At 35.9% G+C, this 22,420-nt stretch overlaps 1 long non-coding RNA gene across 1 annotated transcript in view; it reads right to left on the bottom strand.

Annotated features, from left to right (window-relative positions):
* LOC134649539 (uncharacterized) overlaps positions 1-11,703 on the bottom strand; it is a 405,305-nt gene extending 393,602 nt beyond the window's left edge. The window contains exon 1 of the long non-coding RNA XR_010096969.1: positions 11,458-11,703. This is a non-coding gene — a long non-coding RNA (uncharacterized LOC134649539). The remainder of the gene's footprint in view (positions 1-11,457) is intronic.
* Positions 11,704-22,420: the final 10,717 nt, after the last annotated feature.

Genomic DNA, 22,420 nt, shown 5'->3' with positions numbered 1-22,420 from the left:
TGCATAAAATCGGTGGCTACACGGTTCACACTTCATTACTCGAAAATGAAAGCGTGCAAATTCAACGTCAGTCTCAAGACGTGTGCACTATGAAACCTCACACCCGGTAGTTTGAGCCAGTCCGAAAGCTGGGTTGCACGTTTTATTATTTTATAGATACTGGTACAGGACTCTTTCCTTTAAATTAAAACTTTAAGTTAAAATTCAATATACAGTAGGTATACACAGTTTGTACGCTTGTACAAATCAAGTTGCACCGTTTAAAGATTCGCCGGTATTTAATTTATTTATACACTGTATTATGTAAGTATAAATAAATATATTAAGAAGTACGTACTTCGTACGATAACATGATATTTCTTATTATTATTTACAAGAAGTTGACTTACAACTACTGCGATTTCTATGACTTTAAAAGTAGGTAGAGTTAGACTAAGACAAGTCTGCAACGATTTTGATAGATGATGTATTAAATAGCACTTGCACTGCGTATGCTATCAAAATCGTTGCAGTCTTTTCTTGGTCCAACTCTATCAACTACTCCATTAATTAAATTAAGTTTATTTGCGTCGGCACGTAGACTACGTGAAATAGAAGAGCAAATGAACAAGTGTGATGAAATTATTTTAAACCAGATGTATCAGTTACACTCTTATTATTTAAGTAGGGGACAGACAGACGTGATTTTAATATAATTCTAATGCTTTTAACGTTACCTCTTGTAGTATCCTTTTACAGCGCTATTAACTGCTCTGGATGTGCCTTGTTTTATAGCGTATAGACCTTATAGCTGTAATAACGTTAGCGTTATAATTATTTCCGTATATGGTAAAACATGTACATTGTACTGAACGTTTAGGTTAAATTACTGTGTTAATTATATTTATTGTCGTCTTCTGGTGTAGTCGTGTCCAGAACTCACAAACGCGATTTTATGGTTCTATAGTCAACCAGAAACTCTTTATATAATTTCGCTTTGTCCTGCTGTCCGCCTATATGTCTACATATTAGCTATATTAATATTTAAAACTGCAATTTTAATCACGCCGAGCCTCCTTTTGGTTCTGCCTATTGTGACCGACGGGCAACCACAAAACTGTACACATATTCCGACATGCTCGCACGTATTTGTAAACAAACGTTAGCTAAGAAGAACTAAAAAGCTTACCAAGTTCACTATGCTTATTACCATAGGAAAACATCATGAAACGGCAGATATTTGAACCTCTCTTTTCCCACGACATTTTACGGGATAAAGCTCAAAACCTTTAACTTTATTATTACGAATTCGATTAGCTATCGAGAATACGACGATACGAGAGATTTATCGAAGAGACGGGACTCGCCGCGGAGCTGACGCTTAGGCCACGCGAGCACTGGTAGCGAAGATATCATTCAATATACCACGCAATTAGCTCATGGAAACATTTGTTCCTGCATTTAGGTAGCGGTAAACAACTACAATAGACACATAACCATATCTGTCATTACATTTGAATGGAAATGTCACTTTAATGTCATTTTGTATCACAGAGTTAGCAAAATCTAATTTAGCTCACTGTTTATAAGAAGCGAAGTACCCTTCTTAGAGCTGATGATGTAAAAATGTCCTATCCTTATGTTATCCTTTTGTTTTGGTACATTTATTTTGAGAACATAAGGATATGAAATGAACTTAATAAAACAACGTAAGTACAGTCAGCAGCAGAAGTTGCTAAGCGGGCTAGGTGTTATAAATTACCTTGACGCACAAGACGCGTCAAAATCACCTCGCCCGTTTAGCAACTATTGCTGCTGACTGTACCTAGAGGTTTTTTCTAAGTAAGCAATTTGTATTTTACTCTTGTTATGTATAAAATTTAGGTATTTATTCACGAACGCTTATAGCTGACAATGGACAGGGCCCTATCGCGTCGTTTTTTAGGGTATCTATGTTAAAATATTTACGAGCCGGGAGCCTATTATCATTTTCGGGCGGAATTCGTTTTCGGTATTCGAATATTTATTGGTTTATTACAGTTTTAGTCAAAAGCGTTTAGCTCAGGCGAGTAAGAGATATAACTGTACAACAACATTTATTCATTTATCAATATAGGTATTCCATAGGGCCATTCATATAACATAATCTAAGTGTAACACGTTTAAGCACGTTGAAGATATAACACTTCAATGTTGATTAAACAATAAATAATAGAAGTTACTATTAATAATGATCCATTGACGGCAACTGGCAAGTGCCATATTTAGCTATTTTATGGGAAAGGTAATATTCCCCGGCCAAGCTAGGCTTTCCGTATGAAATAAAATGTAAAGTTTATGAATAGGTAGAGTAATATAAGTTTATTCTCCATTAGATCTTGTAGTACATATTTGAGATCTGGATATGGCGAATACAGCAATATACAAGGTTTATGTTCAAAGTTTATAAATCAATCAAGTTTATAATCATTATAGTCATCATCACTAAATATTATAGTTTAATTATTGTCATATTCATCATACAATTTTATTACTTTAGCTTTAAAATACCTATTAAATGTTTTTTTCTGCTGGTAAATCCTAGCCATCATATTGCTCGTAGTTAAAAGAAAACAGAAATTAAAATTTAACATATTCCTAATATTATAAATGAAAAAGTAACTCTGCCTGTCTGTTAAGTATACCTTTTATGTTGTTTATGCTGAACCGATTTAGATGAAATTTGGTATGCAGATAATTTGAGGCCTGGAGAAGGACATAGAATAGTTTTTATCGGTCATCATCATCATTCGACGCAGACAAAATTGCGGGCAGAAGCTAGTTTAGAACAAATTAAATTTACAAACGTCACAATCAGATCACCATAATTTCATGTAAGTTAGAACAAATTAAATTATTTTCAGAAAATATTTAATTGGTTTTTATTTCAAGTACAATATAAATTATAAACTTAAATAAATGTCATATATGTACTAGAAAAAGTAACCAAGGCCTCCAGTGCCCCAGGCACCTGCCGCGATAGCAGAGAGCGCTGGTTCGATTCCAGCCTGGGGCACTGGAGGCCTTGGTCATATGACATTTATTTAAGTTTACCATAATTTCACTAACAAATTGCCTTTAAATTGAAATAACGGTTACTGTGTAATCAGATACTAATTCCCAAATAATGGGAAATCAAAAAAAAATCAAACGTTTCTCGTCTGCCCGTTCCGAGTTGAATCCTTTTCCGAAGATTTGATCTTTTTTTAAACTTTAGATGCCCGGGGCGACGTGGGATCCATTATGGTGGGTTAAACGATACAGCTGCGGGGCAAGGTTGTCAAAAAGCTATTTCGTCGTTCGACAATAAGTACCTTTTTATATTGGTCTGAATGTTTTACTGCTGTTTTACGTTAGCTTTGATGTATATTACATTCATATAGTTTAAGACCTAGGCCCTCAGCTTGAACCCATTTCATATGTAATTTTTAGGGTTCCGTACCCAAAGGGTAAAAAACGGGACCCTATTACTAAGACTTCGCTGTCCGTCCGTCCGTCCGTCCGTCCGTCCGTCCGTCCGTCCGTCCGTCTGTCACCAGGCTGTATCTCATAATATAGTAGTAGCTAGGTTTACCTATATCTATACATATAATAAAGCTGAAGAGGGTCGAAAGTCTGTACATGGAAGATATTCGAAAAAAAGTTGGTTGGGGATACTTAGAATCGATAACAGAACACGTTCCAACAGTTTTTAGAATTTTTGTCTGTTTGTCTGTTTATCTGTTTGTCTGTTTATCTGTTTGTCTGTTTATCTGTTTGTCTGTTTATCTGTTTATTTGACCGCGCATCACGTGAAAACGGCTTAACGGATTTTGATGCAAACTTTACTAATGTGTCAAGAAAATCCCTGGCCCTATTTTAGGCTAGAAAAATTCAACCCCTAAACGGGGGGGGGGTGGCCACTACACTCAATTATGTTTGCACCTGAATCTTATGGCGCTAACTTAAGAAAGTGGTGCAAACTTTTTTTTTGTGTATGTACTTTGTAAAAAAAACAACATTTTTCGTAGTCAATGTCAAACGTCTTTGCAAATACATATTAAATCACATTTATAGACGGGTCTATCGCGCTAGAAGCGCTGGTGGCCTAGCGGTAAGAGCGTGCGACTTGCAATCCGGAGGTCGCGGGTTCGAACCCCGGCTCGTACCGATGAGTTTTTCGGAACTTATGTACGAAATATCATTTGATATTTACCAGTCGCTTTTCGGTGAAGGAAAACATCGTGAGGAAACCGGACTAATCCCAATACGGGCCTAGTTTACCCTCTGGGTTGGAAGGTCAGATGGCAGTCGCTTTCGTAAAAACTAGTGCCCACGCCAATTACTGGGATTAGTTGCCAAGCGGACCCTAGGCTCCCATGAGCCGTGGCAAAATGCCGGGACAACGCGAGGAAGAAAAAGACGGGTCTATCGCGGGTCAATTGACAATAATTAACATTATGTGAAGTGGGTGGTTGGAAAATATGATGTCTACCCCAAACTTTTTCATACACTTTTCGTCGGGTAGTTGCACAAATCTCTGTTTTGACATTTTTTTGGGACATCAGTTAGCCGCGACGACGACCAGTGAAACCTGTGTCGAAACGTCGGTAAATAAAGGTAATAAAATAAATTTCGAGATAGGCCCGTCTATAAATGTGAGTTAATATGTGTTCAAAACGCGAAAGTTTTTAAATTTTAAATAGGTAAGTACCTATTATGTCTTTGTAAATGTCAAACAATTTGGGACTTGCATTTTAAACGCGTTACCATACCTTTCCGAAAAAAACGAATTTTTCGCGAAATTCTCGCAACGTATGTAGGTTACAAGGTAGCACGGTCTCAGGAATCTGAGGAAGAATTGGAGACGTTCACACAGTGCGAAGAACGGTTGACCGCTCAGCGGATTCGCACGACAGACGCGCTCGACGACTAAGTACTGTGGTGCATCAGCGGGTACTGGAGAGAGTCTTACGTCTATACTTACCTACACATGCGCGGATATTGGCGGAAATCGAAAGTGAACAGGCAGTATATACCTAAATCTATGAACACTGTCTTGGATGAAGGCAACGTCACAACAGACCCTCTGAAGTTCCTAAACTCATTGAGTTCTTCAGGACTCCCAGCACACACATTAACCTACATTAATACTATTGTTCTGTGTTTATGCACTGACAGCCTGGACACTTCGGGCCTTCCGCCCTACGCGGAGCTCGGCCTTCGGCTTTCGCATTAGATATCCACACCAAAATTCAACCATTGCGGCTGTGTCCCTGACATAGCCTCTCTCATTTTTTCTATCATCTATATCTATCAAAAAATCAAAAATATCAAAAGTTTTTAATACGATTTTAAAGGTTAAGCCTAATTTGATAAAGGTGGCATTCTGATGGGCAACCTACCGAGCGACTACTACTACGACTTAAGCACTGACATCCTGGACGCTTCGGGCCTTCGGCCCTAAGCGGAGCTCGGCCTTCGGCTTTCGCATTTAGACACTGATACCATTGTTCTGTGATTAAGCACTGACATCCTGGACGCTTCGGGCCTTCGGCCCTACATGGAGCTCGGCCTTCGGCTTTCGCATTAGATATCCACACCAAAATTTCACGTAAACCACTGCGGCTATATCCCTGACATAGCCTCTCTAATTTTTATTCTATCAAAAAAATTCGCGCTCGCTACGCTCGCGTTTTTAATACGAGTTTAAAGGTTAAGCCTAATTTGATAAAGGTGGCATTCTGATGGGCACTCTACCGAGCGATTACTGCTACGACTTAAGCACTGACATCCTGGACGCTTCAAGCCTTCGGCCCTACACGGAGCTCGGCCTTCGGCCTTCGCATTTAGAGACTGATACCATTGTTCTCTGATTAAGCACTGACATCCTGGACGCTTCGGGCCTTCGACCCTACACGAAGCTCGGCCTTCGGCCTTCGTATTTAGACACATACTATTGTTCTGTGCTTAAGCACTGACAGCCTGGACGCTTCAGGCCTTCGGCCCTACATGGAGCTCGGCCTTCGGCTTTCGCATTATTTAGATATCCACACCAACGTTTCACGTAAACCATTGCGGCTGTGTCCCTGGCATAGCATCTCTCAATTTTTTTTTTCTATCAAAAAAATTACGCGCTCGCTACGCTCGCATTTTTAATACGATTTAAAAGGGTTAAGCCCTAATTTAATAAAGATGGCATTCTGGGCACCCTACTACGACTTAGGCCAATTTTTTATTTATTTAAGTGTTATTTAATAAGTAACACTTAAATTAAAAACTTATAATTAAACATTTTTTACACTGTTAAAAGTAATCCCCGGTACATACATATATGTAGATATTTAGTTGTGCATACATAAACATAACTGTAAATAAAGTGTAAATACTCGGCCTCAAGTTTTTGATATCTATAATATTCTCCTTTCCTCTAATCTTACTTCTAAAGTTTAATTGTTAGGAAGTATGGATTTCTATGTGTATAATTCTTAATTTTTCATGCTCAGAATGATTTGACTGGAGGACAGAATTGGATGATATTTGCCATGGACATGATTTGGATAGGTACAGCCAAGAACGTAAAAATACAAAAGTAGTACTGTATTGTCCGTTATACACCTACTACTGTCGTTAAAATCACGTCTAATATTGGAATAAGGGCGAAAAAAACTATTGGTTTGGAGTGTAGTTTTGTTTAGTGGTACCTACCTAATTGTAAAATATTTTATCTGGACTTCAGTCCGCTAATCGTATCCATCGGTCAACTTTACTTCAAGTTCCGCCTCCAGGGAAGAAATTAGGGATGAATTAGCTTACTGACACAGACCGAATTCCACGCGGGCGGAGCCGCGGGCACAGCTAGTTTATTAAATAAAATTGGAAACTTGGCGCAATTAAATTGTGTGCGTAAGAAGTTGCGGGCTACATTAATGTACATGTAATGTACATGTCAAATACATAGTATGAAAACGAATACATTCTATCTTAGGAATTATAAACTTATAGGGTGAAAAGGCGGGTAAAAATAGTACGAACGAAGTCGCGAGCCAAGTATCACATTTTTACCGTTTCTGGGCATGGTTAGAAGGGACCGACTAATGGCATAGGCAAGAATTTCAACAATATTACAGCTACTTAATTTTCAAATATCTCAAAACGAAAATGATTCATATCTATCGTGTTAATAGTCTCTAAATGGTATGTTATTTAAACTTAACGAGCTTTATGGTGCATTATGGTTGTATCAATTTCTGTGTTCCCGAGAGAGAACCACGTTATCTTTCTACTTCTATCTTAATAACAGAAAAACTTTGTCAATAAACATATTACTGAGAATCGAGTGTACCGTTTCAACGCTTTTAAGACAACTTAAGGTAACTCTGTAACAGTTAAAAAGTACTGGAGTGGACCATTACCGCCCTCTCGCTTTGTAACTATACTGCCTCGGGTAAATCACCACTTTAGGGATATATTTATCGAGGTGTATATTACGTCTTCAAAATTTATGAGACATCTTACGGCGTCGATACTAACTGTCGTAGATCGGGACGAAGGCGAGGATGTAACTAACACTTTAAATATTATACATATTTTGATGACGCTATTGAATTCTGATAAAAGTATCTAGAATTAATTTTAAAGGGGTTATACTTCTTTCGTATTAATATACCAGTAGCAGCAGGAGCTGTGCAGAAGTAGGGAGAACAACCAGTTTTTTTTAAGCAGTATAAAAATAGTGCCGTTACAAGGTGATTGACATAAACAAAGTTTTATTTATTTATTTTAATATTAATATTTTAACAATTAGTTATCAGCGCATTTAATTACGCAGAATATAATAAACTAAGCGGCATAATTCTTATGACAAGGAAGTCGCATAATGCTAAAAATTAAAATTTATTTAATATGTGTAACCTATTATATGTATTTAGAACTATAACGACCGTATCGTTAATTATGGGTACAGATAAAACCTGGTCTAACTGTTGACGTGTGTATTAGTATGTTCTTTAGGTATAATCTGGGGGTATTTTTAAGCCACATCTGATATATAAGAAGGTTTTACATTTATTTTATTTTAGGGACTTTATGATGATTTCAATACCGTCTAGCAAAAACAGTAAACGCATATAAACCATGGAAGTATTCTGTCCGCTCAATTATGACCCAACGTAAAGTATTCGATTGTAGGCGGTGCTTACAGACTGTTCGATTGGCAACTTCAGTTCGGCCGAGATGACAGTCAGTGACGGATGGCTAAATCGGTTTATAAAAACTACGTTTTTTTGTAATTAAAAATGTCTTCATGTGTCGTGAAGTGGTGCAGAAGTTGTTTTAGTTCATATCAAGGACAGTGGAATCACTTTTCACTTGTAGTAAACAGATAACTTCAGTAAAATTTGCAATAAACAAGACGACATTTTTTCAATACTACCGTGCTAAGCTAAAACGTAACAACTGAATACGACTTTCATAACAACATACGACTTTTTAAATTGCGAGGATAATAGGGATGGTTTTATGCCAAATGAAGTAGACTATTTTATTAACTTATGTTTGGTTTAGGTATTTTCTATATACAGTAGAATCCGCTTATAATGACATTAAAGGGAAGTAACAAACATGTCATACTAAGCGGATGTCATATAAAGCATAGTTGATAAACTTTTTATTTTATTTTTCCAAATTAATCTCAAACTATTTTGTGAGAGATGAGTTTTATTAACCTTATACCAATTATCAACTTTCACCGAGAGTAAAAACTACAACAATTTAAACGCCACAGACGTCCTCGCAGGGAAAGATGTGGGGCCGGCCACGAAAACCAGCGAATTTGTCAGTATAACCGGACATAATTCCATAAAAATAGTATTTATAGGTGATAATAAGCGGTTTATCACTATAAGCGAAGTCATCTTATCCGACTTTGTCACAAAGAATTTCATATGAAAACCAAACTTCGCACAGTAATTGCGTCATAGTAAGCGGTTGGTCAGTATAAGCGGAGTCATAATAAACGGATTCCACTGTAATTATAAATGTAGTAATAAATTCCTTCTTACAGATTTGTATTTTCCTTTTTTATTTCATGAGATGGAGCTATAAATAAACTACCTAGTTATTTCAAATTAATAATCAAATTTGGTATTGTCATTTTACATTACTTTCCATTCAGATTTCCACAAGATGCTATTCGCAGAGAACTATGAAAAAAAAGCTGTCCAATTAGAGAGACATGAAATTGAGTGGATGCCTGGCAAGAAATCTAATGTTCTATTCATGAGATAACCCGTGAGATAATCATACCCGGTCTCCTATATGTAGATACATTTTTTCTATCACGCTTTCACTGAAGTAATTTAACAAATACACACATTATCTCAAAATGTTGATCATTTGAATCCACCCTCTACTGTCACATATATGTAGGTTCTCTCTCAAGCCATTTTCGTCAGTAGAAAAGAGCGGCGAATTTAGAAAATGTAAGCGCGCGAACGGTTATGGTCCCATACAAAATTGTAATTATGCGCCTTTTTCTACTGACAAACTTGCTTGACCGGCTATATACATATAAAATATTTCCATTGGAACTGAAAGTGGGGGTTTATTGTGACTCCGCCTGTTCAAATGTTTTTGACCCGTGTCGTGTACCTACCCATGTAAATTTTGCAGGCTGTATAGCCTGTCCGATTTCTAGTTGTCTTTTAATCTGCATTAAATTATTATACGTGAATTATTTGACTGGTTCTTCAATGTATGGCATAAACCTATCCCTGTCCAAGTCATATTCTAATCAAATATCATTCAAATATGAACCGCGAACTCTCAGCGGCCAGTACGTACAGCAAGAAGGTTATTAGCGGATTAATGTCGCTGATTGGTAGTTATTGACATTATATGCATTTCATCTACACTTAGCTGTGTACGTTAGTGTAATAGAGACAGGCTCTGTAAACGTATCGTCTTATTTAAATGTAGGCGTAATTGTGTATGTGTGCTAATTTGGCCCGAGAATTTGAACGGTAATGTTCCCAAAGGCGGTTTCCAGTTATATGCTTTCACTGAGCAAATATAATTTGGACAAGCCTATCGAGCTTAATTTGAGACTAATCAGAAACAAAAGGTTAATATGCTGCCAAAATATGTCATCTAAGTGTCCTATTCATGATTGCTCAATTGAAGATCCACAGAATAAATGTGGTGATATTTTATTTTTACATGAAAACGACTTTTTATGCAACATTTTGGATTCCCGTCAATTTCTGACGTAAGCGAAATGAGGAAAACAGCTAAAGGAATCTACCGAAATCCAAAGCCTAACGGACATTCATGGCGTTGAACCATGCCTAGAGCAAGTCGATAGAAACGCTCCATGATGGTTATATTGTATACCAAATTCGGGGTTGTCGTAAGTAACATGCCAGGCCACCATACACAGATCCAAAACTTTTTTTTCAACTAAAAGAAATCATTAGACTATGCCCATTCCGCTTTACGAATCATGTGTAATTGCTGTTTACATAGTACGATTTTTTTTGTGTAATATCTCGTCTTGTTCGCAAACCGCAAATTTTCTTGTAGTATTTGTCCAAAATTGTTGTTGTTACTCGGGAGGATTACGTGAATATTGTCCAAACCATATGCTTTACGTCGATCTCCCAGAACGAGATGTTACTTTATTAAAACACAATTAAACTATATTATGTGTAATTTTTAAATAAATTAAAATACCAGAAAAAACGGATAAGTAAAGTTGTACCCATAATTAACGATACGGTCCTTAGGTACAGTTTAAAATTACCACTTAACAACATGCCAAAGATGATTATACTACAGAATACACAACTTATTTATATAGTGTAATATATTGTTTGTTTCGGAATAAAATGAGCTGTGATTGTTGTTCACGATCTGTTTACGGCTGAGGTTAGCCTGTAATACCGATATCTCAATTTGCGGTGAAGAGGCGGCGAGCCGCAGAGCGACAAGACAAAGCTTTTATTAAATTATATACAGCGTGTATGTCATTTATAAAATATTAATAATATATAAGGTTAAGTAAGTATTTTTAATTTTACATTTCTTTATTTTTTTTTGTTGATGACAATCGAATGATATTTTTTATATGTCTAATTTGTTTTCAATTTACTGCATACTTTTAGTCTGCGCGACAAATTTTCTTTTAACACAACGGCTCGACTGCATAATACTTCGACATACCTCGAACACTTGACCTTTTTTAGGGTTCCGTAGCCAAATGGCAAAAAACGGAACCCTTATAGATTCGTCATGTCTGTCTGTCTGTCCGTCTGTCTGTCCGTCCGTATGTCACAGCCACTTTTCTCCGAAACTATAAGAACTATACTGTTGAAACTTGGTAAGTAGATGTATTCTGTGAACCGCATTAAGATTTTCACACAAAAATAGAAAAAAAACAATAAAATTTGGGGTTCCCCATACTTCGAACTGAAACTCAAAAAAAAATTTTTCATCAAACCCATACGTGTGGGGTATCTATGGATAGGTCTTCAAAAATGATATTGAGGTTTCTAATATTATTTTTTTCTAAACTGAATAGTTTGCGCGACAGACACTTCCAAAGTGGTAAAATGTGTGTCCCCCCCCCCCTGTAACTTCTAAAATAAGAGAATGATAAAACTAAAAAAAATATATGATGTACATTACCATGTAAACTTCCACCAAAAATTGGTTTGAACGAGATCTAGTAAGTATTTTTTTATACGTCATAAATCGCCTAAATACGGAACCCTTCATGGGCGAGTCCGACTCGCACTTGGCCGCTTTTTTTCAAAATGTAGTATACTTGAGTCAATTAAAAGGGAAAGGTCAGTGAAAATATAAGTGATTGCTCGTATTCAGGAATTTGGAATATGCCGGCTGCGAAATAGATTTAACAGAGTGTCCCTACTGGTTTACTGATCTGATAAGGGTTCCGCACAGAACAAATTAGCTTCTGATTCCTTCCCAGTCGGCTATAAATCGTGACAATGCGACTTATTTGTGTAAATGGACTTAAATGAAATTGGTAACAATTGTTTTAATTAACAAATAAATGTATTTACAGACCAGGATTTCGAGATCTCCTTCGCACCCGGACGACCCTAGGTTAAGAGTCAAAAGTGTTTTGGCCGGCAGCTGTAAAGTCTGGTCCCTTGTTCTCGTTATCTGGCGGTTGGCAAGTGGTTACAAATGTGAGGAGTCACGCAACTGAGATAGATATTGTGCTTAATGGAGCAAGTCTAGATTCTGAATGTAGACAAATTTTTGATACGTTAGTGTTATTGAATAGTGCTTATCAAACGCATCCACATGATAGGGTTGAAAGAGAGACTTTTCTACATAGGTAGGTACCACATCGACAGAGAGAATCATAATATTTACTGTCTTTGCCTAACGCTCTAGTTATAGCACCCAAAAGAAAGGGATGAGTATAGTTTTCCTGGTTCTTATCGATTGACAAGTTGTGTTTGCCAGACTATATTGTAAGGTTCAAATACATATTTATCTGGTATGTTAGTTAGCCGTAACAACAAAAAAATATTACTGCAATTATAACTTACTTCCTTTTTCTTGGGAAAACATAACATTTCAATACCGTAAAATGGGGTGAGTAGGCTTCGCGGGGACAGTTGGGTTATGAATGGGGAGAGAAGGTTTGAAAGGGGGGTGAGATGGTTTTTTAAGGCTACTGCCACAAAAACAATGCATTCCAATTTAAATTGGAGCTATAGTAATACTCATAATAAAAAAAAATCGATCCAACAATCTTCCAAAATCACCTTTGTATGAAAACCCAACTCACCCCAAATACGAGGGACTACGGGGTGAGGTGGGTTTTCCTGTTTATCGTCAAAGTTATGAAATGGAACTCCCCAAAATAAAATAAAAACGAAAATACAAACTTCCGGAACACTTATTAATTATATACACCATTCAGTTTGCATATGTAAAAATAAAATGTTATCGAGGTTTGAATGTTAGTTTTGCACCTACTCACCCCATTTTACGGTAATAAGGATTTCTCACTGTGCCAAATTTATATTGACATAAAGAGTATTCGCAGGCCGTGGCTGGGCCAGCTCACACTTGACAACTCTCTCGAACACCGCAAATTTATGCTTCAAGTTTTAATTAAAGTGACAAAGTGCATTGCTGAAACTAGATTCCCTCAATTTAATACAGAACTATGCATCATTTTGCAGTTTAGAAATCCGTAAACTCATGGGAAAACATTTATACGGTTAGTTTAACTCGCTACCGCGAATATTTCATGTTCATTATCTCCGTGTATAAGAGGTCAACATCTGACTTGTAAGGAGACTCGTGGTGTGTCTGTCTGTCCGAGGCTTGTGCAATTGTTTTATATTTTTGTACTATCCTACGATACGTTCAGTTTAAGAGGGCAGATATTACAAATATATTATTCCGATAAAGACTGTAACACCGTGAAAGTAGAGGTGTATTTTGAAGAGCTCTGAAAGTAGCGTTGAGACCATTTCATACCAGACTAAAAGCATTCGGATCCATGGCTCGCCGTGGGCGGTGCGGTACTGGACAAGCAATATGAATTGTACTTACGCTAGTGTAGACGCAACTTAAACGAATACGTCGATGTAAATATCAGAATTTCCAAGCCATTCTCTATTTACCGTGAGAAGTAAATATCAATTTGCATAATAAAGAGTTGCATTTCAATTATAGATACATTTTAGATAGGGTTGAACGACGTGTTGGAGCTTAACAATAGCCGAAACGTTTATCGAGCGATCAGTAATATTGTTTTATCTTAATAGTGGCATCCCTAGACTCTGGTCCGTTTGAAGCAACTAGAATAATCAAACTTGGTCGGTTAATGCTTTAGTCTTGAATTGACGTTGGCGCCATAACTGATTAGTTCTATTTATTTGGTGCCCTTAAGCCAAGCTTACAAAAGTATAAAGCTCCTAGGAGGAAAAGTAGGTACCTAATCTTTGAACGTGCTAGGCGTAGATAAGTAATACAATAAAGTGACAAAAGCTTTCTAGGTGATATATCTTTTAAATCTCACCGCCTTTGTCAAGATAGGATTAACACAAATGAAGTATGTTTACACTCAGTTGTTTGCTTAAATATACCGCATCCCATGTTATTATGTTAGACGAGTCATAATGACTTGAAAAACTGATTTAAAGATACAACGTTAGCGCTCTTTGAATTACTCATTTATTTAGATCTAGATTTATTTGTCAATGTGAAGCTCCGTGCAAACACATTGCTTTTTAGAATGTATGTTCGAAGTGCGTAGAATCTTCAAGGAAATTTCCTTTTATTGAAGCATTTGTTAAAATTCACTGTGGTGAATTAAACATTAACGATGTTTTAAGCTTCATAAATTTACCAAACCCAAAACCCCCTTGAAAATCCCAATTGCGACAGCATTGCCACATATCAGTTATCAAGAACATTGTCATTGCCAATCACATTTCCAGGGGCAATGCGGCCGGCTGCAATGCTGTGCGCATATATTGCAATCGGGATTTAACCTATGTAACCTATGTTTGATACTCAGGTTAAGTTTGTAGCGACATTATTAGAGGAATTAACTATTTTTAGTGAAAAATATTAAAAAATATTTAAACTGTTAAATGTAACTTATTTTCACTCTGGGTTTAGTATAAAACCAGTGTATACATACAATCAGCATTACTCCTTACTAGAGACTTAAATTGTGTATTTAAATTGCCCCCACGATGACAGTAATGTGTTGAGGTACAGAATTATTTGAAGTTAGCGCTTTCGACACGGCCCCATTGTGTTCTGTTTCGGATGTATGCTAAGTGAGTTCAAGCATTATGTATTATTTATCATGTGACGCACAGTTTCTCATTAGCGAGATGTATACCAGAAAGTGTTTCGGGTTTACTTTTTGAATTCCACTGATTTGAGATTCAATGCAATATTTTCAGCGACTCTCTAATCTTACATACATATCAATGACGAATACCAAATGCAAATATTTTATTACAAAATGGAGATTAAATGTGAAAACTGAAACAGATTAATTGGACATCGAATTCCTGTTATAGGTATGCAAGACTACTATCCAGTAATACCCAGTATAATATTCTAGATAGCACTTGTGTTACGATGTAAGCCAACATCAGCGAATGCTTCGCTTGGAATGCAAACATGATCGACAAACAAACTGATACTGAATTGGTATTGTAAGTGTGCGGTGATCGCCTAGGAGCTTATACTGGGTTTTAATATTCATGCAATACCTACAAAGGTTTGTAGATGGCAATTGTTAAAGGTCATGTGAAAATTCTGAATATTAATGATGTCAGCTTCTTCTCATGAAAATCATCTGAGGTGTACCTACTCTCTGATACACTACTATCATGTTCTGAAATGGTTATAAATTGAATGGTTGATTTAATGTAATAAGTTTATATCTTTGTCGCTCTATAACGCAAAATTGGCTAAATATTGAAGTAACATTAGGCACGCAGATAGTTTAGGACTTAGAATAACATAATGATATACCTATTCCGAAAATCCCTAAAATAGAGGACGGAATTTTGTATGTAAGGAAGCGTCATTCGGTTTTATGCGTATGAAATCACAAGCATTTGCTAGCAATAAAGGAATATCGTATTGTCAAACGGCGCGATAGGTAATTAAGGGATTTTTTATGTGAAACCCAGTTTAGTTCAAATGAATTGTAGATTTTAACAGTTGTTTTTTATTACAGTATAATTTTATTATAATTATGCATGTTTCCTAAATACAAATTTAACCCCAAGCCAATTAAACTGTATTGTATGCCTAGTACACGGTAGCGATGTTAAGGTCTGCAGCACCGCCGTCGGCGCCGGCGCCTGATAATACGATTGCCATTCAAACGGCGGCCATATTTGGCCAGCCTCCTGGCAGATACCAAATGTCCAGGGTTCCTGTCTACTCGGAAGGTGAAGAGTTCAGTGGTCGAAGAGCTAACGGTGCAATTTATGAACGCAAATCTTGTGGTGCTGTACTCATTAATTGTTTTGCCTAGAGCACTCATGATTATGATCATTATTTCGACCAACGAAATTTAAAATGCTCTAATGAGGTGTGCTTGCTTACTTACTTATATTTATTGAAACGCGTTTCCTACGTATGTTATGTTTATGATGCATAGAATGCACACTTGCATTGTTAATAGAGATTTGTGATGCATAATCTCTATTAACATTTATTTTTTTATTTAACTTTACATTACATATGTGTAATATTATGTAAATATAAATTGAAAAATAACATTTCACCAGTAGGTAGTATTCTATATAGCTTACCTACTTAATATATCACTAGAATTCAAATCGCCATTTTTTTTCCGGACTTGAAAGAAAAATATACAAAATAATAGTTTAAATGTAAAATTATGATAAAAAAGAGTTTAACTATAAGCATTTAGCTATAAACTGAAATAGACCGGCATAGGAAGGCTTGCTCACTTTTTATTTAGTATTCTGACATTTATTTAGTATTCTGACATTTATTTCAGTTTACAACGAATACTTGATTTGAAAAAAAATGTTTAGATTTGATATCTCGTTTAGTTTTCTCATAACGTTAAGTTTTGGTTCAAACATGTTGGAACTACACATGCCATCGGTAACGGTGTCTAAATAAAGAGTAAACAGAACTAACTGACGGACAAATTGATCGAATGAATTCCCACGCTCTTTTCTCTGAAAGTTTATTTCCCAAGTATTCAGATGTTTCATGTTCGTTAGGATTTAAAAAAATACTTTTTTCATATCAATGTTCATTTTCCATTCATTAGCGGAAGGTACAATTTCCCACGCCAACGCACTAAAATATTAAGATTGCAGACGGTTAATGGATTCCTGTCTCTGTCACTCCTGTCACAACGTCCAGCTTTCCGGCTTCGAGAGTTCCTTTATTATTTCACTTGCACAATGTAAACGCAACCTTATTTTGATTGGAAAAGAGATAGTGTTTCTCTGGTAATTTTGCTGTTTACATAGAGTGCCAACGCGTCTCCTGAATATGGCTGTGGGCTTCGTCGCGCATTAGTGCTCTGCCTACACAGGATTGCATTGTTCTTATTACCATGTGAGTGTGAACGTCAGACTTAGGCAGATAGATATTAGTTACATATGTCTTCTCTGCATTCAATGTTACCTACATTTTGATTGATTAATTGATATCTATCCGAAATATGTCTTATTTTTTTTTATTGGTTAGTTAATAGTATCAAGATTAGGGTAGGTACCTACCTATGAATGGAAAATGTTATAATGAATCAACTCTTAAGTGAATTCATAAAGAATTTAAGTAAGTATAAAATAATACTATTAACAAACATTTCTTAAGTAACTGAGCCTAAGGTAAAATAAGGAAGGTATTATGTCGCTTATTAATATTTATTTCTTCTTTTAATACAAAATAAAATGGATTAAGTACCTACACAAAACAATCCCTATAAAAGTGTGCTTTGGTATTTCAGAGATCAGGCTGAAATTGTTTACAGCCTCAGAAATTGAAATTAAAACCCATTATTAAAAAACGGGAGTAATTAACGCTTTTTCACGTCGCTACTGGGCAATTACATAAAACGAAACACCCGGAAACTTTTATTACCGTTAAGCTCGTTTAAGCTTCACGGCAGGTCACCATGGTTGAGAGTATGTACTTTATTATCTGGTAATAAGAGTTAAAATCGATTGGTTTTATTGGCACGTCGGATTGACGCGTGAGTTTGGATTGCGTGAACGCAACAAAGATGGAACCCGCGGCGGAACGACCTCTGGGAACCGATCCCGTGCAATAAGGAAATCGTTCCCGGACCGCACGAAAATCGCCTCTTCGTGAGTCTCGTTCGCTCTGCCGACACTTACACACATTGTGCTCAAAATGGCGTAAGGGGCATTGAATGTGAAATTATTTTCTTATCTTCTTACAGTTTTGTTATAATATGTATGTGCAACATGAAAACTAAGGTTGGTTGCTGCTTATACAGTGTGACTTAGGTCTTTTTTTAACGTAACTGCTATAGTTGGTAGAGTTAATGATTATATTCAGTTGGTATTAGTGAGTAAACCCCACAACTGCGCGATGTCGGGTGCATGCACATAATTAGATTGTTATACCTACTCTAATACAGGAATTTGCAGTTTATTTTAAGATTGCTGAATTCTGGCTGGAGTGATGATTTGAATTATTAATGTTTTATAGTTCATTTTAAGGGTTCCGTAATAAATAATCTCTCCAAAAGAAAACATAAGGTAAACGTACTGGTGCTCGACGCGGTACCAGTACATGTCATCTTGATACTTAAGTAATTGTCAATACAGGTGACAGCAGGGTGTCATCTATTGGGCATTAGCATGGCGAGCACTAGTAGGTACGTTAACCTTATTTTTGCCATATCTGTCAGTCAAAGCATTCTGGATTACTTAAAGCCTGTGCACTGTGGCAATGACAACATTACACCAATTAGGGTGTACACTGTACATCAGTCCAACCTGTACTAGTGATGAACCAACGATGGGAGATTACGACGAAATATTCGAAGGTATTGAAATTTACCACTGACTTAAGTGAGGAGTGTGTTTATTAAAGTAAAAAATCAAGATAAAAACATTCGGTTTCCTTGTGTTTGACAACCTAATTAAAAAAGTTGATAGAATGTCGCTGCCTCTAGACAAATAAATTAATGGTGGCAACAATAGAGCAGGGGCAAGCACTGGGGAATTTACGTGATAAATGGTTACGTTTACGCTATAAGCTACCTAGCTTTTCCATGTACCTACATGAAAGCCGATTCAATGTTTAAAAATATCAACAGGTTTTGTTATATCACCTTGAAACAACTGGCAGTGCATTTTATCATTATCAAAACTATACAAGATTAAAAAGTCTAGTCCGTAAAATATCTCATGTAACATGTTATTCTCGTAAGTAGTTTAATAATTTTAGTTGTCTTGAAGTAAGGTTACTAATTTAATTTCAATAAGCTTCATTGCTTACCAACTAAATAAGATCATAAGCATCAACGCGGACACGTTTGAAATAGCCTTTTGCAACAGTTCTGCAGAAAAAGGCAACACACAAGACACGACACTGCGTATACGCGGCGTCAAGTTTCGAGGTGGTCGATCCTTAATCCGGTATAGGTAGTGCTCGAATAGGCCTCCTCGTCATCGGAGCGAGCCTGTCGCCATTCATTTGTCAAACTGGACGGGCAGGAAAGCGAGAGTGCCAGTAATCGCAATTACGGCACCATTAGCGCTTCGAGCACAGATAGCGGATTGTGCTTACATAATAGGGATGTTGACACATGTTGAATTTTATAACAAAATCTAGTAAAATAGATAGCAAACGAGCAATTTATCACAATAATGTGGGTATTAAAATAAAATATTGAAAAATTACAAAAATACAGGACCTGAAAGTTTCAAAATTTAAGTTTTTTTTAACTTCCAAAAACGATAAAAGGGTACCATTCGATTCCTTACATTTCACTAAAAAAATATTGTATAGCAACTATATACATAAACGCAATATTTCACCGACAAAAACGCAATTTTCTTGTTTTGTCCATACTACAACGTGGGCGATGACGTCACGGCCTCTGGCCGTTTTGTATAGGGCGTTTCGCGAGTGAAGTGCGACTGTCGGCCTTTGACTACAATTTCTGACTTTTGTGTTACTTTAATGCAATGGGTCCCATATAGACATTTGATCCTAAAAACAAACCCGATCGATTGATACCATAAAAAAAATTAGTCATGTAGCCTATTGTCATCCTTTTTGTATCGGCGCTTTGAACGATATCTTTAACATAACTAGTCTACACCGTATACTTACACAGATGACAGAGGTTTGTATTGTAATTATTTAGATTATGTGCCCCAGCTATGCGAGATGTGTACCTACGTAACTATTTTCAGCAGGTGAATAAAAGGGTCTAGCCGCAACCCTATAGTGAAACTGCCCCTGGCTGAAGTGTATACCTTTCTTAGGTGCGTTTATTTGTCTTATTATAAGATATCGTTTTACCAAATTTCAAGGCTAGAATCCCCTTGGTTTGGCAAAAAAAAAATATATTTTTCATAATTTTTCAAGATTTTTTTTTTAATTCACCTGAAAAATTCTTAAATAAGAAATATATATTTTTTATTTAATAACTTATAAATCACATTTACAAATAATGTGAAAACAACTACTTATATATAAATCTAAAAAAAAAAATATTTATTTTTGGATTTCATACAACGTTGAAAATTTTCAAAGTGGTTAAGCACCCCCTTGTAGTTGAGATAAAGTTACAAAACTTGGTGTACATTATCAGCATAATAAGTGTAACCAAATAAGGGGGTGCCGCTTCTTCTAGCTATAGTTTGAATTTTTCCCATACAAACGTGAACCACTAAAGTACGTAAGAAGGACGGCCTGTATGCATTAGTAAGACATTTTTACCTTGCTGCTCCAAATGGATTTTTTTACAAAAAAATATATTTTATGCAATAGTATATTCTGCATTAAATAACAAAAAATTGAGTTTGTCGCTATCTCACGAGTATTTAAAAAAAAGTTTAAAAAATTAAAAATATTTTTTAAGCCTTTATAAACAAGTTACAACCTTGATTTTTTTTTTTGGAAATATACTAATATTAGATGCAATAAACATCCAAATTTCAAAACAATCGAACCACTAGTTTAGCTACAAAAAAATAAAAACGATTAAAAAAAAATTTTTTTTTTAGCCAAACCGAGGGGATTCTAGCCTTGAAATTTGGTAAAACGATATCTTATAATAAGACAAATAAACGCACCTAAGAAAGGTATACACTTCAGCCAGGGGCAGTTTCACTATAGGATTGCGGCTAGACCCTTTGGTGGTATTGATGAGTATTGTGAGTATCAGTCAATCTGTGGTAACAAATGCAAATAACGTGTTAATGTGAAGTACGTGTAAACTGTACAATACGGTAACTAATACAGTATTTTTATAAGTGATTTAATTAAAGTGCATCGAGAGAAAAACATCTCTGAGTTTGCATATTTCGGACTAAATAATTTAAATCATTATATTTAATTATGACTTTAAATTTTAAAATTATGTTTTCAATATTTTATATATATTTAATAAGCTCGAGCCTACCCAAAATAGTAGGTCTCTAATACTTGTGTTCAACACAGCTGACATTGACCTTCTTTCAGGTATGTTAATGTACAGTACCTATTTTTCGTTTGTCCGAGTTTCCAATTTAGGCCGTTTCCAGTAATTATTCATGACTTTGACATACATTCCGAAAATTAATCAATAATTGATAGACATCCTAATATTCATAATCCATTTATTAAGTTCTTTTGAGTAAGGTTAAATGTAGGGTAAATTTTACGTGTGCATGGTAGGCCTTTACAATATATTATCATTTCTAACTGTACTCATAACGTCATTGCTACCTATTCGTATTGTAGTTTAGATATAATGCAATAATAATATTATAAAACAATGTTATTGATAATATCACTGCATTGTATTTTGGGATTTTGAACAGCACGCCACGCCAAGCGGGACGTTTTGGAAACTCACAATCCCATACAAAATGACACTTAACACAAACGCGTAGGACGTCACGTCACGCTGCTGTCGAATGGCATTTACACTAAGGGTACCGATCAAAAACATAAACACGAAATAACTGCAAGTCTTGCAGCTAAAAAAGTCGTGAGATCGAATATAGGTAAAACCAAGTCAATTTATTCTAATACCTCCATGTGCACAATTATCCTCGAGTAGGGAAATATTTGCAGATTTTTTTACAAACTTATACCATAGGAAGCGAATCAAAATGAAATGAAAGCCAACTCACTCCGTTTCTGCACGGCAAAAAGCACGTTCTCCTATGGCGAGTTGATGATTGATGTAGTGGCAGTCACGAGGGTTTTTAAAGTAGTAAGTTTTAATTTTTTTTTCACCTCAGCAGCTCGAACAAGGGTACTTTGCTACTTAAAAACAGTGAGCAAAATCGCATTTTGCTCACTGAGTGAGACAATATGACATTCAAGTGACCTCAATATTCAAATGTCATTTCAACATGCGGGGTCTAATACAAGTTCGAAATACTTGGATTTTATTATCTCTGTCCCTTTCACGTCGTTAGCAAAAAGAAAGAGACAAAAAAAGTTCAAACGACATACAACGGTATATTGACGGTTTGTAATAGACCCCCGAAAAATGTCAGAACGCATCGTTCCAAAACATATACGAATATGAATTCATAATAAATAATTAATGAAAATAAAGTTTAAGATTTGATAAAAACTGATAAAACACAATATTTTACGTAATTTATTGAGATTTAAGATTAAAATAATGAACTCAAAAAATACACAGAATATC

Source organism: Cydia amplana, chromosome 1 (genome assembly GCF_948474715.1).
Source record: "Cydia amplana chromosome 1, ilCydAmpl1.1, whole genome shotgun sequence".
NCBI lineage: Eukaryota > Metazoa > Arthropoda > Insecta > Lepidoptera > Tortricidae > Cydia > Cydia amplana.
The sequence above is the reverse complement of the archived record's forward strand: the minus strand, read 5'-3'. Positions and strand labels throughout refer to the sequence as shown.